Below are 24,091 nucleotides of genomic sequence, written 5' to 3'. Positions count from 1 at the left end.
AGTACTTGGATGACTTCTACTTATCCTGGGTAGATCTCGTTCCCCAGGAATGTCCAAAGTCAATTTCTCCAAAAGAAAAGTAAAGTCTTAAAACAGTTCTTGAAAAGTTCCAAAGAAGAAAAAGTCCACTCAAACAAAAATTCACTGGTATCAGTTCCTTCTTAATTTGTTGAACATTTCCCTTTGCAAGTTCTGCAAAGAAAACAGCACCAATGGTAATCCTGGATAACCTCATTCCAGGATAGAATTGTCAAAGTGCAAAACAAAAGTACCACTTCTGCTACAACAACGGTTCTTCTTTTGTATCAGAGGACTCTGGGTTTATAAAAGCTTCAACAACTTAAAAACATCTGTGTTTAGATTTTTTATTGGGCTGGTTTTTCCTTAGAAAGGGTCTGTCTACTGGCTTGGGTAATGCTTGTTCTTTCCGTGACTTCAGTAATTTCTACAACTACAAAGTATTTGTTCTGAATGTTGCAAGAGTCAGATTTCCCTTTAGAAACTAATTTAGGTACACGTAATCACTCTTTGATGACGAACTTCAACTTAAATACTTCTCTTTTATTCATACAGCGTTCTGCATTAACGTGGATCGGGAAACACAATTTCTTACATGCAACCTTTCTTTGATGTTTGTATTCTTGTAACTCTTCGGGATAGTCAGCTGCTACTTCTGAAGTGATTACCAGCAACATTTTAATAGGAGACACGCGACCACGCCGGTAATGATTTCAATACAACAATGGAGGTGTAAAGATTTTCTTCCTACTTGAGCACTTTACTGTGTTCTGAATAAGCTTGTGATACAATTTCCTTTGGTGTGAAGACTTCCTACTACTATGAACAACTTTACTCTCTCCCACTTCAACGCAAGTGTTAATTTAGCTGGTTACAGTTACTGGCAAGGAGTTTCTTGTGATTTGGAGTTCGGAGCTTCACTCGTCGGCTCCAAAGTCACAGCAGTCGCAGGCTGCTTTCACTTCCTGACTTTCTTTCTGCTTCTGCTGCAGGCACTCCTGGGACCCACAGCTCTATGAAGTACGGGTCCCTCAGATCCGGCCTCAACCACAGAGAATTTCCTTTTCTCTTGCTTCCCTCGGCTTGCTTCTGCACACATGCCTCAGGTAGATGGTCAACTTCAGCTCTGTGTTCACAGCAATTAGTGGCACCGGGAAAGACTGTTAACTTCTCCCAGTCTCTTCCAATGCAGCACAGGACCAACTCAGAACCTGCAGGTGAAATCTTCTCTTCTCTCGTCACGGCGTCCCTTCTGTGGTCACACTTCCTAGTGAACTGCAAGCCTTGTGCTCTGCTTCTTCTTCTGCTACTACTTCCGACCTTACAGCTCATGCTCCAGCTTCTTTCTACTGCTCTTTCCTGCTGCAGCCTTTTATGCCTCTATGTCAGCATTTCTCATGGGGCATTCAAGCGATGGAAACACTTTCCATTGCTATGACAACGCTGGAAGTTAGTGGTCCAACCCAAGATGGCCGCCTTACGCAATGCGTGTTGTGCACATTACGTGGCAACACGTAGGAACAACAAATACAAAGTTTAGGACGCCTGACGGGTGCGTCGCAACTTTGTTCTTTCCTGTTGCAGTGGTGCTAGTTTCCTTGCTGTCCTTGGTAAGTTTAGCCATCCTGGCCCCTTTATCTTCTGTCTTGCTTTGCTCTCCTCCTGCCGTGATTCCTCCAACGGCTTCCCTTTCAAGTTCTTACATTCTATTTGTCTTCCTTCAAGCTGCGTCATCCAGCCTTGTCGGATTTTCTCTCCACGGCTCCTATCCAAGTTCCCCTGTTCTATTCTGTGTTCCTTGAGGCTGTGCTCCTCTATTCTGTTGGGTCCACTAGTACTCCTTCTTGGGGATTAGATATTCATTGTGACTGGAACTTCTGCCTCTGCTTCATCACCTCTATTTCCGTCATTTGGATTCCCTGGAAGTGTGCCGGTGACTACAGACCTGCAGGACAAGAGGAGGTTTTTTAGGTCTCTTGATTGGGACTTTTCCCTCCTTCCATTTGAACCAATCTTCCTGTGTGGCCACTCCTTGCTCCTGTGCATTATTTTCAGGTTGGCAGGGGGGCTTCAAGAGAAGACAGGCCTTACCTCTACTCTTCACCACCAAAGAAACCATTGCAGGTAAGGCCTATCGTTGACAGGTTGCGACGACAACAAGAAGAGCGGAAGATGAAGCAAGTCCAGGAGCTGATCGCAGCAGTGCAAGGTTTGATGATGGAAGTCCAGAATCTCAAGACTGAGAATGAGGTCCTCATGCAAGCAATGTCTACACAAGAGATTGTAATAGAAAACCCACAGGCTCGTGGAGCCACTAGAGAGCGATAGCAAGGCGATCCGAAGAAATAATGAGATTTCATTGATGCCTGTACAGTAACATTTGCATTTTGACAAGCAGCCTTCCCTAATGATCTTGCCAAAGTGGGGTTTCTCGTGTCACATCAGTTGGGGAGTGCCGTAGCTTGGGCCACACCACTGGTTACTGCAGAGATTCCTATCCTGAACGATTACCAGGTGTTCCTGACTGCTTTTGCCGAGATCTTCGATAGGCCTGATTTAACCTATACAAAACAGGACACCATGTTGGACTTTCTTCCAGGGAGTCAAGACGTTCTGACTTATACTACTCGCTTTCGACAACTGGCCAAACAGACTGCATGGCCACAGGAGGCCTGCTTTAACTTTTATCGCCGAGGACTATCGGAAGAACTGAAGGACGAACTGTCCAGGGTTCTGCGTCCTGCATCTTTTATTGATTTGGTGAGGCTTGTTATCCAGATGGATTACCGCATACAAAAACGCAAGCAGGAAAAACTGAATACCTGAACCTTGGTTCCGGTACCAGTACACCCTGAATCAGGGCAAAAGTTGGGCCTGACAGAAGAACCCATGCAGATTGGTGCTACCCGAGGACCCTTTACTGAGGAGGAGGGAAAGGGGAGACGTCAAGGGGGCCTCTATATATGTATTGTGGGTCTTCAGGGCATTTGGTTTTCTCTTGTCCTCTGGCACCCCGTAGGTAAGTGGGAAATGCCATCTCCCGTTCTTAGGAGGGACAAGAGTCTGGGAGATTGTGGGCAGTAGTCACAAAGTTTTGGGGATGACTCCTAAAGGATAGAATAACGGACACCCATTGTTTCTGTTGGAAATCATGCTTCAATATTCTTCTAACCACGTCCTCAAAACTATAGCTAGGGTAGATTCAGGTGTGGCTGGTCTATTTATGGACAAGGCCTGGCCTAAAAAGATGGTAATACCGTGTGTTCTGAAGGAGCTACCCACGCCGGTTGAAGGCGTAGATGGAAGATCATTGAGCAGCGGTTTGATCACTGATGCCACTGCAAAAGGGGTCATGAGAGTACAGCAACATACCGAATCCATCTCATTCGAACTTATATCGGCAGCCCATCCTCCTGTGATATTGGGCTGCCATGGCTAGTGACCCACAACGCTTACGTCAGTTGGAGAACTAGGACTCTGATCTTCAGTTTGAAATATTGTTCGGAAGCATTTCTCCACAATCAGGATGTGTGCACTGTGGTTACCTCAGGAACTAACGGAAAATGCTCTGCGGGTTCAGTCCTTGCAAATCTGGTTCAGGAAAATACATGATCTACGAGGAGGTTTTCCAGAACGAGGCTGAGAAAACCTAACCCACGCATAGACCTGATGATTGTGGAATTGATCTTTTTCTTGGGTCTATGGTTCCATTTAGTGGAATGTTTATCCTGTCCCTAGTTGAGAAGGAAGCTCTGAGAAAATACTTGGATGAGAACTTAAAGAACGGCCTCATCACAGAATCTAAGTCCCCGGAAGGGGCATCTCTGTTTTAGCTACGCCCTTGTATTGACTATAGCGGCCTAAACCAGAATACGGTCAAAGATAAATACCCGTTACTTGTAACGCTTACCTGTTGCCCTGCAGGAGCGCCTGGTCTTCGGATGTGTGGCTTTCTGGTGTCAGGTGCGCGTTCCAAACTACTCCTTCCCACAATACTGCAGAATGGCAAGAGTTGCATTGCATACGGTGTGGTCGAGAGTGGTTTGGAAGGTCCCCAAGTTCTGGATAGGCAGAGCTGTCCCAATGACTGGCTGTGCTGAGCTGTGGCCAAAGTGGAGAACTTTTTATGAACGCTGTGCAAGGATGGCACCCAGTCCAGTTCCGTCACTGGAGAGATGTGGTCCAGTCCAGCTGCGACACACGTGGTGCTTCTTCTGGTATAAGCCTATGAATGTCTCTGGTGGGTCTGCACGATGCGAGGCAGCATGTATAAGTTCTACATCACGGTGTATGGATTGCACAGTAATGTTCTCTTTCCTTGTGTCCCTGCAGGTGCCGCTCCGGGCTGCTGATGGATGGATCCGGCGACCCTGACGAGCGGAGTTGAAGCACCGGTGGAGCTGTGGAGCCGAAGAGATGCTGGGATACGATGCAATGCGATATCAGGTGAGCTGACTCTTATGAAAGCGAGTCCGTAAACTGAACGTTTTACTCACTGATATGTCTTTTCCTTTACAGATGCGGGCGTCGCGAAGAGCGGGCGTGTCGCTGGAGTCTGGTAAGTGGAGCGACCTGAGATCCAGAGCACGTTGCTGTAGTCAGCTAAGTGAAGAACTCTAGCTGCGAGAAGTCCCAGCGAGTCCTCCGAGTCAGAAAACAGGCAGCACGGTAAGGTTTGCCCTGCTGCATTGGGAAGCAGAAAAATGCTAAGCAAAGGGTGTGGCCAAAGAGGTGGTTATATAGACCTGTGCTGCACCTTGAGCCTAGACCAATAAGTTACTGCAGCAATGGGCTGCTTGGGGGTCATCTTGTGTTCCATAGTGATTCCCAACATGGCATCCATCTTGGAGGAGGCTGCTTCCATGGCCTGCAGTTCTTGCCAAACAATGCCTTCGCCAGCCAGCAACCCTCATCGTCCATTCCTTACCTGTGTCACTATACTTCCTCCTCCTGCAATTTAAGGGTGTGTATGGTGCATTTTTGGGGATTGTGACAACCTTTGATCCCGGACATCTTGAAAGCTGTACAATCCGCACATATTTTTACCAGGTTGGATTTGCGGGGGCTTATCACTTGGTAAGAATGCGTGCGGGGGATGAATGGAAAACCACCTTTTTGGATGCCTTTTGGGCATTTCCAATATCGGGTTATGCCCTTTGCCTTGGCTAACGCCCCAGCAGTGTTTCAGCGATTCATGGACCACATTTTCTCAGATTTATCGCTCCACTCAGTAGTGGTTTACCTCAACAACATCCTGATTTTCACAAAGAACATCGAAGACCATTACAAACCCGTATGTGAGGGCTTCGTCGTCTTCAAGAAAATCACTTAAAATCTTCTGTGTCCTACTTGGGATATGTAATTTCAGACCAAGGCATTCAGATGGATCCAAAAAAGATTGTCGCCTTGCGTCTCATGTTGTCCCCAAATTCTATCAAAGAGTTGCAAAGATTCCTTGGAATGGTGAATTTTTATAGGAAATTCATCTGAGGTTTTTCCTCCCTGGTTCTGCCTTTGACTAGGCTCCTGAAGAACGGGGTGCCGTTTCAATGGACTCCGGAGGCAATCAGGCTTTTGAGCATGTTAAGGTCTGTTTACATCTGCACCCTTCCTAAGACAGCCTGATTACTCTCTGCCTTTTGTGCTCGAAACCAACACTTCGGAATACGCAATGGGAGGAGTCCTGAAACAACGCTCTGCTAGAGGACCACAACATCCCATTGCTTATTTCTCTTAGACCTTATCAGCAACAGAGCAGAACTATTCGGTAATGCAAAGGGAACTCCTGGCCATTAAATTGACTTGTCAGGATTGGAGACATTTACTATTGGGAGCCATCTGGTCCGTGGAGAGCCAGACTGACCACTGTAACCTTCACACTCTGAAGGACTTTAAATGCATGAACAGCAGACAAGCTCATTGGGCTCACTTCTTTTCACAATACCGATTTACCATGACCTACATCCCTGGATCCTGCAATCTTCTGGCGGATAAGGTTGTCAAGGAATGGACTGTCACCGGAGCAAGAAGAATCCACTAAGATTCCCATTCTTCCTAAAGCCACGTTTATTCCTCTGGTGGACACATTTGTTCAACAACTACAAAGAGCTGCATTGACTGATCCTTTGGACGGTCCATGGAAGACGCACCTGACCTGTAAAGACGGGTTATGGTACCATCAGGGGAAGATATACGTGGCTACTGAGGCCCTTAGAGCCAAGGTGTTGTATTTTGCACATGATTCAGTTGTGGCCGCCCATAGAGGACAGCATACCACTGCAACTCTTCTACCTCAATCATTTTTGTGGCCTGGTTTGAGGGACAGTGTCCAAAGATATGTGTCCATGTACAATATATGTGGCTAAAATAAGACCTCGCAACTACGACCCATTAGAAAGATCCAACAAAGCACGCCGCCCAATAATCCCTGGCAAAGGATTTCTACTGATTTCATTGTGGAACTACCGGAGTTTCAAGGGTGTGCAGTGATAATGGTGACCGTGGATTCATTCTCTAAGCTGGCTCATTTTACAGGGTTACTTCCTGAGACCATAATCTCAGACAGGGGGAGCCAGTATACATCTCAGTTTTGGGGTGCCCTGTGCAAACAACTCGGTATGGTGCAAGTGCTTTCCTGGGGTAACCAGCCTGATACTAACGGGTAAACGGAGCGTCTTAATCAGACTCTAGAACAATACCTCCGTTGTTTCACAAATGAAGTACAGGACAATTGGGTTTCCTTGTTACCATTGGCAGAGTTTTCTTATAATAATGCTCAACACTCAGCTATATATATGTCAAACACCTTTTTATGCCACCTATGGTTTTCACCCGAGATGGTTGGCCATGATCCCATCTGTCTGTTCTGAAGTACCGTTTGTGGAAACTCTCCTTCAGGAACTTTCTGCTATACATCAAAGCACTGAGTGAATAATAAAAAACACAATCGAGCCTTAAACAAGGAACATAGAGACAAAAGACGCACACAAGCACCCTCCTACAACTGAGGAGATAGAGCCTGGCTTTTCACGAGACATCTACCTCAGAGGCTGGTTCCTGTTAAATTCTCTCCTAAGTTCCTAGGCCCCTTTTTGATCCAGAAAGTGATCAATCCAGTGGCTCTTCGTATAAAGCTGCCTCCTTCATGGTGTCGCATGCATCCAGTGTTTCATGTCTCCCTCCTTAGAAAGACGTATGCAGTGGTTCGTACGCCGATTGTTGACATCGCCTCCGACGAATACGAAGTGGAGGCCATCTGGGATTCCAGGTTTCATAGGGGAGTTTTGCAGTACCTCGTGCATTGAAAAGGGTACCCCATCTCGGAACGATCTTGGGAGCCCTTGCGGAACATGCATGCCCCTCTTCTTGCTTTTGTGGTCACATAGGCTACACACCTGGAAGCAGGGGGGGTTCCTGGGCGGGAACATGGCATACTGTCAACGTTTCTTGTGGGGTATACAAGCGATGGAAACTATATAATTGCTAATTCAAAGGACATGATTTTCTTTTGTTGTCCTGGTAAATGGTGCATCCTTGATTCACTTAGTTTCGGTGAATAATAATTGTTGTTTCAAAGAACATCATTTTCTTCTGTTGTCCTGGTAAATGGTGTATCCTTAATTGTTATTAGAGTTGTATTGAGGAGCAATTGGCTCCATGTTGGAAAAGAGTCCTTTTGTGGACAATGCGTGATCTTCTTGAGCGGTATATCCTTATTAGTAGTTAAGCGGTATATTCTTAATAGTTGTTAGAGTTGCATTGGGCAGCAGTTGGCTCCATGTTGGGAATGGGTCCTTTTGTGAACAGTGCGGATTCCTCGACACGTGTTTCCCCACCGCGTGATCGCGGTGGTTCTTCAGGAGGAAATATCTTGAGATAAATTTACAGAGTATTTTCCAACGGCTTGTATAATCAGGAATTTCGAGTTTCCAATGTAAACTTTGATTTTAGATTCTGAGAGGAAGAAAGAAATTTCTACAGATTTTAGCCCGAAATTATTTCCCAAAATGGTGCGTCTTGCACTTTCTAAATGGTGGAGTAAAGGGTGATAGATTTAAAAAAAAAGGGCAAGTATATACTTACATATTAAGAGCATCTCTATGGTCTTAAAGTGTTCAAATGGTGCAGGAACACTTGTAGAATGGTTCTTGTTCAAGTCATATTCCCAAAAAATGGTTGTCTGTAAGGAATTGATAAAATGATGTATTTCCAAATCTATATAACCATTGTTTCATTCACAAAGGATATGTATTTTGCAGTTTACTTTAAGGAATTTGGTTGGGATGGTAGGATATCAGTTATTTGATATCGATAGGTATAATGGGAAAAACAAGTTTAAAGAACATGATAGAGCAACCAGTATGGAGAACATGGCTTGCCAATATGGTGAAAGGTAAGTAGAAAATGGAGATGCAGAATATTCTAGCAACAAAGTGTGGAATTAAACTTACCAGAAAGGTTCTGGATCTAGTCACTCTCGTTCGTAGTGGAAGGGCGTCCGCCATGTTCTGTGCATGGCAGGAGCCGTGTTGTATATGAAGCTATGCGGTGAATGGGCATGTGCGTGATGACGTCATGCGTCACCGCGTCGAAGCATGATGACGTCATGCCGCCGTCACATTGTTGCGGTCCCCCATCTTGAAGCAGTACGGTTTGTATCGTGTAATAGACACCGATTAGATTTAATTGATCAGAAAATAAACGCCTACCTTAAATAGTGTGCGTCGAGAACGTTTGGATCAGACGTGTTATTTAAATGTGTGTGGAAAGTAAACAGGTGGGCTCATCACATGCCGTCTGTTTATTGGAGTAGAACATTGGTAATAGTATTATGCAAAAGATAAAGGTGGTAAATAGATGCATGTGGTGCAAGACATAGTTGTTAGTGTTGTGAGTGGGCTATGGCTGGTGTGCCAATGTCAACGATCTGGTGAAAGAGAATTAGAAAACGGGAAAAGAAAGTTATAGGAAAAATTGGTAGCAGTGGTGCCCTATTGTAGATCAGATTGTTTACAAGAAGTGGCATAGCTCTTGGTCAGCATTTAAGCCAGTGTTGCAGGTGTCCATTAGGCAGATCCAACGGGCTTCCTGTTGTCTTAAAAGCAGTTTGGTGTTGCCTCCTCTTAGAGGCTGTTTGAGTTTGGCAATCCCAAAAAATGTGAGATCTCTTATATTTGTGCTGGTTGGTGGGATTCCAAAAAGTGGTTTGCTATGGGTAATCTGGTATCTTAATTTGTGATAGCTCTGATATGCTCGCTGATCCTTGTTTTAAGTTTTCTTATAGTTCTTCCAATGTATAGTTTATTGCATGGGCAAGTTTTTTGATTGATTGATATTTTATTTCTATCGCGCTCGTACACAAGTGTTTCAGAGCGCGACAAGGCAAGGGAGGGGAACAGGGGAGAACAAAACAGCGATCTTACTAGGCCCAGTGATATTGAGAACGTGAAAGTACATGGGAGAGGGGGGAAGGGAAAAGTGCATGGAAGGGGGGAGAAGTGGAAAGTGCGAAGCAGAGGAGAAACAGATAAATAACAATAAATAAATAATAAAGGCAACAAACTGTGGTAATGCAGCCAGCAATTTGCAAGTGCTAGGTTTAAGGCAGCAGACAGGGTAGGTCTGATAAGTGCAGGAAGAAAAAAGGGGGGTTGTATGGGTACAGATACAGACCCCAGTGCAAGGGGTGGCCCGAAGGCAGTGCGGGAGGGTGGCAGGATGAGCAGGTACCTGGGCCCGAAGGACAGAGGGGGTCCAGGTGCACGGTGCCAAGAGAGAACAGATCAGCAGGGGAGAGAGGCAGCGGGGGAGCGAAGGCAGAAGAAGAGGAAGGTCTTGAGGTGCTTCTGGAACCGGAGATGGTTCTCCTCAAGTTTTAGAGTGGCAGGGAGGCTGTTCCAGAGGGAGGCCCCAGCCAAAGACGGATCTACCCCCAGCTCGTTTCTTAGAAAAACGACTGACCCTGAGGGATGGCGTAAATGACAAATTTGCTGTTGCAGTTGATTAGTTTTTGAATAGTGTAGATGGTTCCATTCGGTTTAGTAACAGTAGTTTTTGCATTGTCTGAATATTTGCAAACTGAGCATTGCCCGCATTTGTAGCTCCCTTTTAGTGGTTTCTGTAACCACATAGTGTGTGTGTCAAAATTCCCTGAAGTTGATTTGTTCAAGAAATGGGAAGGGCTTAATTTGTCTTTGAGATTCCTTGTTTTCTTGAAGGTTAAGGTTGGTCGTGCTCCTAGTGTGGTGAGGAGATGCGGATCAGATCTGAGGATATTCCAATTCTTCGTTAGAATTTTCTGAATGATTATGTTGTTGGAGCTGTAGGTCGTGAAGCTGGTTTTCCATTCTTTATCATTAGTAGGTTTGTTTGTTTTGGATTTAACTTGTAACAATGATTCTCTAGTTTTTGTGAGAGATTTGTGGTAACTTCTGTTAACAAGTTCTGTGGGGTAACCTCTTTGAATAAACTTGTCCATGGTTTGGGCAGCATGTTTTGAAAAATCTTCTTCCTTGGTACAATTCCTTCTGATTCTTAATATTTCACCAAGGGTATATTGCGGATGACATGTTGAGGGTGGTTGCTGGATGCATGAAGTACACTGTTGACAGCGGTTGTTTAGTGAAGAGTGTAGTGCAGATTGTGTCATTGTCTATAAAAAAAGTGATGTCCAGGAAATTGATACTGGTTTGACTGAATTCAGTTGTTAATTTGAGATTATAAGTATTGTGGTTAAGGTATTGGAAATAGTCTTGGAATGATTGTATTGATCCGTTCCAGATGAGAAAAATGTTGTCAATGTAGCGGGCCCAGAAGGTGATGTTATTAAGATGGGTGAATGATGGATGTTGCCATGCAAATTCTAGTTCATAATGGCCCATGCACAGGTTTGCGGAAGATGGGGCATATTTTGCACCCATGACTGTGCCTTGTATTTGCCGGTATAGAGTTTGCTTAAATGTGAAGATGTTGTTTTGAAGTGTGAAATGCAACATCCCAAGAATCATATTGTTTTGGTCGTGGAATGAAACAGAGCAGGTTTTCAGGAAGTATTCAGTGGTGGCGAGTCCTTTATCATGAAGTATGCTGGTTTCTCCATCATGGGGTCTGGCATGGATTCACATGCTCATGAATATTCCCCGTCGTCAGGCTGGGAATCCTCGGTAAAGAAAAAATCAGTATCATTTTCGTTTCTGATCTGTCTTTCTTAGTAGTAACCAATCACTGGTCTCTGGGTCATACTTCCCCCCAGCCAATGACTGCCCTCTCCCTAAGTCCCGCCTCTGGCAGCCATCTTTAGATTTTTACCGCACGCTCAAGTGTTGGGAGTCCTCCTGTTTAGCTCTCGAGCTTTTGCTGCGTTTTCGCGCTTTTTCAAAGAGATTTTCTAATTTTTCGGTCAAATAGAGCCTCAAGCTCCAAAGTTTGTATATCCAATCAACGGGGACCCGTTTCGGATTTTTTCTACGCCCCTCAAGGTTGAAGTTTTCGTCGAGTTACGCTTCTTGGAGGAGTCCAGAAGTTTCTGTGGCCTACCCCGGACATGGCCCAGGAGAAAGGAAGCTCGACGGCCAGAAAGCTGTTCAGGGTTTGCCTTGGTTGCCAGCTGCAGCATGTGTTCAAAGAGGACGAGCATTTGAAGTGCCTCTACTTCCTTCATGAGGACAAAACACACGTGGAGAAGGACTGTGCATTTTGCGGGAACATGTCGGAACAAACCATCAAGGATCGACATCTTCGTATCTCCAACTGGCTGGAAGGAAAGAGCCCGTCAGGTGAGAAGAAGAAGTCTGAGCGGTCTTCTGAGTCCTGTGAGGGCACCCCGGCGACGGGGGCCCAACAGAAAGCAAAGCACCGCGAGTCCGCAGGCACCGGGAGCGCCGAACGGTCGGGGCTCCTTGGCTGCCAGGCAGGGCGCATCCTCCCCAGCACCATCAACCACGAGCCAACGCTCTGGCTCAGGGAAGAGGAAAGCCGAGAACCCGGCGAAGCTTCTGGAGAGGCCCCGGTCGGTCTCGAAGAATCCAGCCGAGGAGGACCGAGGCGGTGACCCTCCCCCCAAGGTGAAGGCCACAGGCCCACAGAAGGTGGTGAAGGCCTTGATTCACCCGGCTAAGGCCTCTATCGAGGAAGTCGCAGCAGCCCTGGTGCAGCCTGGGGAGGCTACGCCAGTGGAGGTGACCTCGGGGCCCAGAGCTTCTCTGCCACCGCGGAGGGAAGCCTCTTTCAGGCCCATCGAGAAGACCCCCGTGAAGACCCTGGTGGAAAAAGAGGGGGGGAGCCGGTGGCCATTGTGGACACGGACACAGCCTCCGAGGAGGAAGTGGTTGAAGTCTTGGAGGGTCTCGACGAGGGCGTTGAAGAGGCCCGGTCCCACGGGAGGGATCCCGGCGAAGGGGACGACGAGAGCGACGCTGGCGAGGTTCCTAGTCAACCATCGCGCCCGTCGCTACCTGAGCAGCAGGACAACTCGGCGGCCATTTTGTTGGCAATACAATCCTTATGTTCGGAGATAAGGACGAGATTTCCCCTACCACCGACAGAGGAGCCGGAACCAGGCCCAACGGAGGAGCCAGGCACGTCGGGAAGTCCCCCAAACAAGAGAAGACGGACCCATCCAACCCCGCCTTTTCAGCCCTCGCGGTCTGCTCAACCTTTGCCCACGTCCCCCGTACCTGGGGATGACACGGGAACGGACGCGGCCACGACAGATACGGATGACGACGGCGGTGACAACGGGACGGAGCTCCCATTGCCTCCAGCCCGGTCCTCCCCGCCCGATAAGAGATTGGGTTTTTCCACACTATGATCGCCAGGGCATCTGACCTTTTTCAGCTCTGCCCCAAAGAGAAGGAAGGTTTCCTGTACCAACGGCGCGAGGCCAAGAGGAAGACAGTCCTCGCCGTGCCTCTGTTGGATGACATATGAGACGATGGTCTTACCCTTCTCAAGAACCCATCTACGACGCCTGCCAAGAGGGATCGGTACGGGAAAAAGTACCGGGTACCCGACGGGGCCCCTTTGTGCCTTAGGGCGCAACCGACCCCTGACTCGGTCGTCTCAGCAGCAACCAAGAAGAAAGCGGGGGGCATCGGCCTCAACGTCAACTTCCCCGCCAGACAGCGAAGGAAAGAAGCTGGATGCAATGGGACAACTAGTCATCTCATCGGCAGCAACAACGATTAAGGCGGCCCACGCCCCCGCGATCGTGGCCCGCTACGACAGGGAGTTATGGTACAAGATCGCCCCTCTGTTGGACTTCCTACCGGACGACAAGAGGGCTGAGGCCCTGGAGATCTTGCAGGAAGGTGAGGTGGCATCGGACCACGCCATAACGGTGGCAACGGACATTGCCGACACCGGTTTCCGCCAGCTAGGCAACGGCGTTTGCCTCAGATGACGAGGGTGGCTAAAGGCGACGGATTTCCCCCAGGACGTACAAGCCAAGGTTTTGGACATGCCGTTCGACGGGAACAACCTGTTTGGGAAAAAAGTGGACGAGTCCCTCCAAGCCATCAAGGTGGACATAGAGACAGCTAAGGCCCTAGGAGTTCTCCAGCAACGAAGGCCGTCCTTTCGGAGCTCCGGAGGCAAGCAGGGTGCCTCCAAGGCATTCGGCGGTGGCTCCTCTACGTACCGCCAAGCGGCCCGCTCCTCGTCACAGGAAGCCTATAGAGAATGAGGCAAATCGTGTGGATCCTGCCGTCGTCGCCAGGGAGGCCAAGGCAGCAAACCGTCCTCCAAGCAAGATTGAACCGATCATGGCATCGGGCCCCCACCGAAGCACCCTGGTGGAAGGCTGGCCACCGAAGTTCGTCAGCATGTGGGAGTCCGTCTCCACCGACCGTTGGGTGCTGGACACCCTGGCCCAGGGGCACGCCCTCGAATTTCTAAAAAAGTGCCCTCGCATTCCTCCCGTGGCCAGGAAGGAAAACCACGTCCCTCAACTACTGTTGGAGGTAAGGGCGATGCTCAAGAAAGGTGCCATCGAGCTCGTCCCAAAGAGGCTCTGGGGCTCCGGGGTATACTCAAGGTACTTCCTCGTGAGAAAGAAGACAGGAGGGTGGCGACCCATCCTGGACCTGCGACGACTGAACAAGTACATCAAGGCACAGAAGTTCCGGTTGGTCACCCTCCCGCACGTACTGGGACAGTTGGAGGAGGGCGATTTCCTGTCGTCATTGGATTTGGAGGATGCATACTTTCACATTCCCATTCTAAAAGGACATCGAAAGTTCCTCAGGTCCGTGGTCCAAGGGCGGCACTACCAGTTCAAGGCCCTCCCGTTCGGATTTAAGTCGAACCCAGGGTTTTCACCAAGTGCCTCGCTCCAGTGGCGGCGCGGCTGCGCCTGCAGGGGATCCACATCTACCCTTACCTGGACGATTGGCTCATCTGCGCAAGGACAAAGGAGCTCACCGTATAAGGTGCAGCGTCTGCTGGCCACGGACGTGGCCAGGGTGAGGTCCATCAAGTCCCTCCACGGGATGATGTCCTCTTGCATTTATCTCTTGCTCCTGTGCAGGCTACAGATGCGCCCTGTACAGGAGTTCCTCGACGCCCGCTGGATTCAAGCGACGGGCAGCTTCAAGGACAGGATCCCTCTCAACGAGACCTTCCGACGAGCGATCCGGTGGTGGGGCTCCCGCGCTCATCTAGCGGCAGGGACAGACTTTCAGACCCTGGCCCACCAGGCGACGGTGATGACGGATGCCTCCCTGGAGGGGTGGGGAGCGCACACCGGAGATCTTCACGCGAGAGGCCTTTGGCTCCCGGAGGAGAAGCCGCTCCACATCAACATCCTGGAGCTCCGGGCAAGGTGGTGAGGATCTTCACCGACAACACCACCACGATGTTCTACATCCGGAAGCAGGGCGGAACCAGATCCCCAGCCCTATCCAAGAAAGCTCAGGGTCTGTGGCATTGGGCCGTTGCCCAAGGGATGTTTCTGGTGCCGTTTCATCTGGCAGGGATAAAAAACACCATCGCTACCTCACTCAGCAGAGAGCTGCGCTCGTGCCACGAGTGGGAATTACGCCAGGATCAAGTGGACCGACTCTTTCAGCGATGGGGCAAACCCCAGATCGACCTGTTCGCGACGGCGAAGTTCGCCAGCAGGTTTCCCCAACCGAGGAGCATGGGCGATGCTTTCTCGTTCCCCTGGGACGGCCTGTTCCTATATGTATTCCCTCCGTTGCTGTTGCTGCTCCGACTCATCAACCAGCTCAAGAGGTCCCGGTGCAGGATGATCCTCGTCGCACCGGCGTGGCCGAGGCAGATCTGGTTCCCGGACCTTCTGGACTTGTCGGCATCCCTACCGGTCAAGCTGCCGACGGACGCAGATCTTCTTTCCAGAGAAGGAGGCGCCATCCTTCATCACGACCCGGAGTCGCTGAACTTGCAGGCCTGGCTCCTGCAGCACTAGAGTTTGGAGGGTACGATATCCAGGCTGACTGCAGAGAGGTTCTTGCAAAGGCCAGGGCGTCCTCAACTCTCAAGTGCTACAGACATAAGTGGAAGAGGTTCTCTGTCTGGTGCCGTGCACAGAGGATTAACCCTCTGCGGATATACAGCCCCTCAAGTACTGCCGTACCTACTGTCGCTGGCCAGGGCTGGACTAGCTCACGCTTCCATCAAGATACATCTGGCTGCGATCTCCCGATACACCAGAACTACGGGACAGGCGTCTTCCCGTCGCCTTTGGTGCTGGCCGAGAGGACTTTGCACTCGCTGGATGTGGCTAGAGCGCTGAAGTTCTACGTGGACCGCACGAAGAGTTTTCGGAAGACGTCACAGCTGTTTGTGAACTTTGCACCTGTGAACCAAGGGAAGGCTCTCTCGAAGGCTTCCATTTCCAGATGGCTCTCCGGCTGCATCATGCACTGTCACCAGTTGGCAAACCGACCGTTGCCCGGCCGTCCGAGAGCCCATTCGACCAGAGCGATTGCTGCTACCACGGCGTTCTTGTCTGGTGTGCCCCTGCTGGACATTTGCAGGGCTGCTACGTGGAGGTCGACGCACACCTTCACGAGATTCTACTGCGTCGACCGGGATTCCAGGGAGGAGTCCAGAGTCGGCCAAGCTGTGCTGCGCAACCTGTTCGCCTGAAGGTGGGCCTGGTGCGGAGATAAGAGTTGCTTAATGTTGAGTTTATGTAATGCTTAATGTTGAGCCTTTTGCCACCTCCGTTGTTGTGCATGTGTGTCCTGCTATGTATTCTTATATTCATGAGCATGTGAATCCATGCCAGACCCCATGCTGGAGAAGGAACTAGTTACTTACCTGTAACTGTTGTTCTCCAGCATGGGTCTGGCATGGATCCACATGCGAACCCTCCCTCCTACCCCTCTGTGGCTCTTCACTTGGTCATACTGCCAATTTACTTGCTACCAAATCTGGAGATGGCTGCCAGAGGCGACACTTAGCGAGAGGGCGGTCATTGGCTGGGGGCATTATGACCCAGAGATCAGTGATTGGTTACTACTAAGAAAGACAGATCAGAAACAAAACTGATACTCATTTTTTCTTTACCGAGGATTCCCAGCCTGACGACGGGGAATATTCATGAGCATGTGAATCCATGCCAGACCCATGCTGGAGAACAACAGTTACAGGTAAGTAACTTGTTCCATATAATGATGTAACATCCATAGTAATCAGCCAGTAGTCCTTGTTCCATGGTATATTGTTGGTTAGTTGTATAATATGGGTGGTATCTGGGATGTATGAACCGAGTGAACTTGCCAGTGGTTGAAGTTGGTGGACTTTGTACTCTGACATATGTTCAGTGATTGATCCAATACCGTTGATGATAGGCCTGCTTGATGGTAAATTGATGAATTTCTTGTGAAGTTTCGGTAGAAAATAAATCGTCGGAACAATGTAATGTGAGATGGTCATGTATTGGTGTTCCTCTTCTGTCAAGTGACTGGTCTTTCCAAAAGCTGCTCATTATCCTCCATCTTTCTCCTATCTCTATGAGTGGATTGTCACTGATTTGTTCATAAAATTTCTTGTCCTTCACATGTACAGATAACATATGTATGTAGTCATTTGTTCTTAATAACACAATGTTACCTCCTTTGTCTGTTGATTTGATGGTGACATCATGGTTATTTTTGAGGTCTCTAAGCACTAATATTTCAGAGATTGTGCCCATGTTTGAACTTTTTCTGGCTGGCTTGATTATTGATATAGATATCCCTGAGTTCTTTTTGAACTACTTTAAAGAAGGTATCTATCACATTCTCAGGTGGTAATGTGGGCATAAACTTAGATTTGTCTTTAAGTTTGGTGGCAGTGGCTAGACCTGTTGTGATATTTTGTTCTTCTAGAAATGTTTCCATAGTAAACTGATCATTTTCCTCTGTGAATTTGATGAGGTCAAGTGTTTTTTCAACATGCTCTACAGACAATTCGGAGGGTTTCATTGTGGTGTCAGACACATTTTTCCTAACTTCCGAGTTGGCGAAAAATTTCTTTAATTTCAGTTTCCTGCAGAAAGTGTAGAGATCAACAATTGTTGTAAAGTAGTCGTAGTTTTGGTCTGGGCAAAAAGTGAGTCCCTTGTTCAATGCTTGAATGAGTGGTATTGGGAGTTCTTCTATTAGGTTAATGACTACGTTTTGCGCTAGGGTAATGGGTTTTGTGACCGGGTTTGTACTCCTGTTTTTCCTTGATTGTTTGTGTCTCCCTCCTCTCTTGCCACGTTTTCTTCTGAATGAGGAGTCGAGGTAGGGTTTCTTGTATTGGATGTTCTTTGGTACTTTCTCATGAATTTTTGTTGAAATTCCTCTAAAAAAGAGGATCCTTTTTTGGGATTTCGTGTTTCTCTGCTGGTAGTGGGAGTTTCTGTGGTTGGTTGATTAGATGGTACTGAGCTTCTATCTTCAACTACTAAATCCAGAACCTTTCTGGTAAGTTCAATTCTGCACTTTGTTGCTAGAATATTCTGCATCTCCATTTTCTACTTACCTTTCACCATATTGGCAAGCCATGTTATCCATACTGTTTGCTCTATCATATTGTTTAAACTCGCTTTTCCCATTATACCTATCAATATCAAATAACTGATATCCTACCATCCCAACCAAATTCCTTGAACTAAACTGCAAAATACATATCCTTTGTGAATGAAACAATGGTTATATCGATTTGGAAACACATAATTTTATCAATTCCTTACAGACAACCATTTTTTTGGAATGTGATTTGAACAAGAACCATTCTACAAGTGTTCCTGCACCATTTGAACACTTTAAGACCATTCAGATGCTCTTAATATGTAAGTATATACTTGCCGTTTTTTTTAATCTATCATCCCTTTACTCCACCATTTAGAAAGTGCAAGACGCACCATTTTGGGAAATAATTTTGGGCTAAAATCTGAAAAAATGTCTTTCTTCCTCTCAGAATCTAAAATGAAAGTTTACATTGGAAACTCGAAATTCCTGATTATACAAGCCGTTGGAAAATACTCTGTAAATTTATCTCAAGATATTTCCTCCTGAAGAACCACCGCGATCACGCGGTGGGGAAACACGTGTCGAGGAATCCGCACTGTTCACAAAAGGACCCATTCCCAACATGGAGCCAACTGCTCCCCAATGCAACTCTAACAACTATTAAGAATATATATCGCTTAACTGCTATTAAGGATATACCGCTCAAGAAGATCACGCACTGTCCACAAAAGGACTCTTTTCCAACATGGAGCCAATTGCTCCTCAATGCAACTCTAATAACAATTAAGGATACACCATTTACCAGGACAACAGAAGAAAATTATGTTCTTTGAAGCAACAATTATTGTTCACCGAAACTAAGTGAATCAAGGATACACCATTTACCAGGACAACAAAAAAAAATCATGTCCTTTGAATTAGCAATTATTGTTCGCCGAGACTAGGTGAATGCAACTCATCAAACTCATTTTGTGATTTACACATTTTCTTTTTGCCCAGCACACTAACCAGACTTATGGTCCAAACTTGTTTATTTTTTCAAAGAATAAAATCTTAATTTGATCTCTAACCAATCCACCTTTCGCCATTCCTTTATGACACAGAGAAGCGCTACTGGAGGGCCTCTATTTTTTAGTTAATTTCAAGCCCAGATCAGCCTCTGCGGCACCCCCATGTTGCAGCATCTCTGTTCTTGCTAACCAGCATCTCTTTTTTATTCTGTTCACTTGAGTCGCTAACACTGTTCATGAGGCTGTTTTTCCTTTTTCTACAAATACCATCAATTGGTGACACATTTTTCAGTAAAATTATTTTTCATAGACTCCTCCCTCTGAGTAATTCTGGAGAATGAGATTAGGCGTATTAGGCAATGATTTAAGAATTGGAACTAACGCCAGTGGGCACATCTATTCCATCAAGATATGGAATGAAGATTAGGAATGTTGAAAAAGAATTATGGTAGCTTTTGGAAACTGGTTAATTCCCTAGAGGGTGGTCAAGCTGTCATGATTCCTGCCCCTCATGTCCCCAGCCCTCCAAGGTGTCAGGCTGGAGCCAGGCCACGATCACCTATATGGCCCTCAAGGGCCTCTCCATCCCTCCAAAGACCCACTTGGAGTCAGACTTGGTGCTTGTGGCACCAGACTCACTCACTCCCATAGGATAACATTGGGGATTGGACTTGTAGTGCAGTGATGGGGACGAGATGGATGCCCCCACATATTTCGGTTCCCAGAACTGCATGTGCGGTCTAGTCTTTTGGGTCTGGTTCAGCCCAGAGGCACCTGGGATACCCAGAGACTATTTAGGCCACACCCAGGCTGAGAAACATGCTTTGCGTTTTCTGCACCTGCAGCGTGACACTCACCGTGTTCGGATCGGTCTCCAGTAGGCCTGCATCTTTCTTCTGCGCTCAGCTCCTGCAAGAACACTGTTAGGAACAGCCTTACCTTGCGGCGCTTCTGCCCATCAGTAATCGCTCCTTCTGTTCTGCGGGCATCTTCGGCGGTGTCATTCCCATCCCGGCACGCCGCTTCCTAAGGAAAAGGGAAAAGAACAGAAAAAAGGCATTAGTAAGCATTCTGCAAAGCTTCGCTTATTTTTAAATACTGTACGAGCTTCAAACGCTTACCTGAATCCCAGCCACTTTGGGGGAACTCTGTCTCCGGAACTTCTCATCCATCTGCAAGAGGGAAAAGACACTCCAGGTTAGCATGGAAACATCTAGAGGCGCCGCATACCGCGCTTACCCACCGCATTTGTTCTTCATAACCGGCATCCACGCTGGAAACGTCGCAGCACCTAAAAGACACAGAAAAATAACTCAGTTCAATGCAAATAAAAAGGGGTGCATCGCTACTCATCTCAGCAGCACGCCGCCAACCCCGGACGCCGGCCATCATCTAAAGAACGAAAGGAACGAAGTTAGAGAACTGTTCAAAAGACTCATTATACTTACCTGTCGGGCTCTTGCCAGTGAAGTAACTAGGCAGCAACAATGAATGCGCCCCTGCACTGAAGGCAGGACGGAGAGCACACTTTCCAAGAAAACAAGGTGAGCTGTGGATCAAAGGGAAGGGTTGGACCCCGGGGAAGAAGGGGTCAAGCACACAGTGACAATAGGGTGTTAAACTCTACCAATCCTGTGTTTCAGGCCCAGTCTCCAGTCGAATAGCATCCAGGGAAGGGCTCGAGGTCGTAAGAGGTCAGAACAGACTGAGTGATGTCCCTGTGGATACCAGGTGAGCGTTACACAAGCAGAGCATCAAATCAACGCTTTAGTTGCAGCAGACTGGGTTAATCACTTTGTTGCTATTTATTCTACGGAAATCAATATTTCTCCAATTCATCAACTTTTGAATAGAGGCATGGGCACACAGGACAGTCTCGTTTGATTTTTAGCTGGTACAGGAAATTAAGAAATCCAGTAATTCTAGGACTCCAAGACCAAATAAGCTATTGTCTCCTTCTACTTCCCAGGCCCTCTGTACGGCTCTGGCTTCTCATTTCTCCACCAAAACTCAGGACATCCTGTCCTCGCTTTCCTCTTCCTCTCCACCTATCTCTCTCTCAGTCCCCCTTTGGCTGCCTCTCCCTCTCCTCTTCTTTTTTCCTCCTTCGTTATGACAACACCTGATGATGTCACTAGACATGTCTGATCTATCAAAGTGTCATCCATACAGCTGCTCCCCTGCTCCTCAAGAATCATCAAGGACCATATTGTCATCCTCGCTCCAGCCTTGGCCGATTTCTGCATTCATTTCTTCACCAGTGGATCTTTCCCCTCTATCCTCAAGCTCTCCCTTGTGCACCCCCTCCTGAAAAAGCCTACTGCTGATCCTACATGTCGGCAAACAACTGGAAAAGCTGGCCATCTCCCAGCTTACTCTCCACACTGACTTTGTTGGCTCCGTCCATGACCATCAGTCTGGCTTCAGAGCAGCCAGAGGCATGGAAACTGTTTTCCTGAACACCTGTGAAGATCTGCTCTCTAACCTAGACTTCAGCTCTCCCTCTGTCCTCATCTTCCTTGACCTTTCCTCTACTTTCGACATGGTCAATCACACCGCCCTGATCAACTGACTCTGGGTGTACCTGGGCATCTCGGATCAGGCCCTGGCATGGCTGACCTCCTTCCTCCTGGACTGTCCCATAAATGCTGAACTTGTGTCCTTTCTCTCCTCCACCTCTCTCTCCACTTGTGGTGTTTCCCAGGGCTCTCGCAATGGCTCTTCAATGTCTTTCTGGCCCCTTTGGGCCACCGTATCTTCACCTTCTCGTCGAACTTATGCGGATAACAATCGGCTCTCCTTCAGCTCTCCTTCAGGCTTCCCTCAGCCTCCTCTTCTCCCTGGCTCATTCCTGACTGTCTATCCGCAATTCAGGATTGGTGCGCCTCCCACGATCTTTGCCTTAATGCCAGTAAGACAGAGATCCTTTTCATTTGGACCCCTGCTCCCGCTTTCCCTTTCTCACTCTGGCCTCCCTCCTTGGGCCCTCTACCCTCAACTTCCTTTGAGGCAAAAAACCTTGGTGTCATCTTCGACTCCACTCTCTCCTTCTCTCCTCACATCACGGACCTTGCCAAAAAGGCCCACTTCCGGATGCACCTCCTCAGAGGTATTCTACCTTTTCTCACTTTCCCCAGAAGCTCACGGTCTCTAGCCCCCTGGTTCTCTCCAGGCTGTAATACTGCAACAGCCTCTTTCTCAGTCTGCCTACCTCTACTTTTCGCCCCCTGCAACTAATCCAGAACAGGACTGCAAGATTTATCCTTGGCCCAAGGACCATATTTCTACAGCCCTGAAATCTCTCCACTGGCTCCCAGTGGTTGCAAGGATCAACTTCACGACCCTCTGCATCGTGCACAAGGCTTTCTGGAACTGGGGCCTGCACTTCACCCAACTCTCTCTTTCGAAATACCTTCCTTCTAGAACCCTTTGCTCAGCTACCTCCATCTCTCTGAGGGTCAGATGCCTCTCCAGGCAGAGAGTGGGGGATATATCTCTCTCCTCGGCAGGTGCATCCCCCTGGAACGGCCTCCCTGTCCCTCTCAGACTTCAGCTGGACCACCTGAAGTTCTGGAAGTAGCTCAAGACCCTCTTTTCTCCTTTGCCTTCTCTCTCTCGCTCCCTTGCTAAATTAACTCTCTGGGCTTCCGACTGGCTTTCTTGGTTCCCTTAGAGTCACACTGGGTACCAGGCTCCTCCAAGCCAGAGAGCAGTCATCCTTTGCACTGCCTCCTGGTCTACTGTGCACTCAGGGGCTGTAATTGTAAGCACTACAGCCCTCCTGTCTCCTTGAACTTACCCAGAGCTGCGCTGCCCGGGTTCCACTTACTTGAGCTATGCTGCTCTGATCGCACTTCCCCCTTTCCTCTCCTTTGCACTCCCCTTCCCCTTGCAGTTCTAGCATGGCAGTTGCACGATCCGAATGACACAAGGCCTAGTAGGATCATTTGTCCTGTCCTCCCTATGTCTCCCCTTGTTTTGTGGTGCTTCGAAACACTTTTGTACAGGCGCGTTTTAAATGCTGTATCATATCATATCAATCAGTATTTAAAGTTTTATATACGACCTGGCAACAATACTGACCCTTTTATTTGAGGAAGTGTTTGTCAAGGTATCTTTGCTGCTGTCTTGGCATTCTTCATATATAATACCTATTTATAAGAAAAAGGGCCTTTTAGGTGAATTTTTCGCATCAATTTATAGAACTCACTCCGAACTAGGAATGGATCCTGTTTTTTGGAGATCACATAGCCTAGACCTTTGTTCAGGACTTGTTTTTCTATTGGTGTAGGGTCATATTTGGAGAGTTTAACTAAAAGTGATTGCCGCTCCTCGTCTGGCGTTGATCGTCATTCCAATTCCCCCTGTTGGGGCCTTGGTATAAAAAATGTCTTGAAGGGTTACTTGAAGGGTTACTCTGGTTGCCTCTTCCCCTTTTTTTGTTTTGGTTGCCTTTTCCTCTCGAAGTCCTGAACAAAGGTCTAGGCTATGTGATCTCCAAAAACACGATCCATTCCTATTTCGCAGTGAGTTCTATAAATTGATGCAAAATATTTACCTAAAATAATTTTTCGCAGACAAAACACAGGAATTTAATGACATACAAGCTATTAAGTACATGGGGCTTACAAATCCATTTTCATTTTGCCCCCCTATACACACTCACTCCTCAGAATCCGTGATCTTTGAAAAAAGAGTATTGGCAGAGGTCGAAAAACTTGAAAATAAGAACACACTGATGTTCCACAACCTTAGCAAAGTCAAAACTGAAGCATTGAACTCACTGGCTAGAAACAATACCATCATTATAAAAAGAGCAGAGGCATTGTTATATTGGATAAAACCTATTACATTCACAAATGCCTCACTCAATTTAACAATAGCAAATACTACAACAAATTAGAGGGTGACCCCACGAAGGAACTGCTCAGCATGATTGAATTGAAAGCTACAAAAGCAAAAGAAAAAGGATGGCTGAGCAAGCAGGAATGCCAGTTACTTATTAATACCAAACCCACTACTCCAACTTTTTATTGTCTTCCAAAAATCCAGAAATTATTGGCCAATCCACCAGGAAGACCAATCGTGGCAGGTATTCAT

The 24,091-nt window shown here is 47.5% G+C and overlaps 1 protein-coding gene across 9 annotated transcripts in view; it reads left to right on the top strand.

Moving 5' to 3' along the window:
- Positions 1 to 24,091, top strand: part of TSPOAP1 (TSPO associated protein 1) — a 3,887,333-nt gene that overhangs the window by 2,746,548 nt on the left and 1,116,694 nt on the right. The gene's annotated exons all lie outside the window — the stretch shown is intronic.

The sequence above is a fragment of the Ambystoma mexicanum genome, chromosome 9 (genome assembly GCF_040938575.1).
Source record: "Ambystoma mexicanum isolate Mex_15411 chromosome 9, UKY_AmexF1_1, whole genome shotgun sequence".
NCBI classification, from domain to species: Eukaryota; Metazoa; Chordata; class Amphibia; order Caudata; family Ambystomatidae; genus Ambystoma; species Ambystoma mexicanum.
Note: the sequence above shows the minus strand (reverse complement) of the source record. Positions and strands in the feature narration are given on the sequence as shown.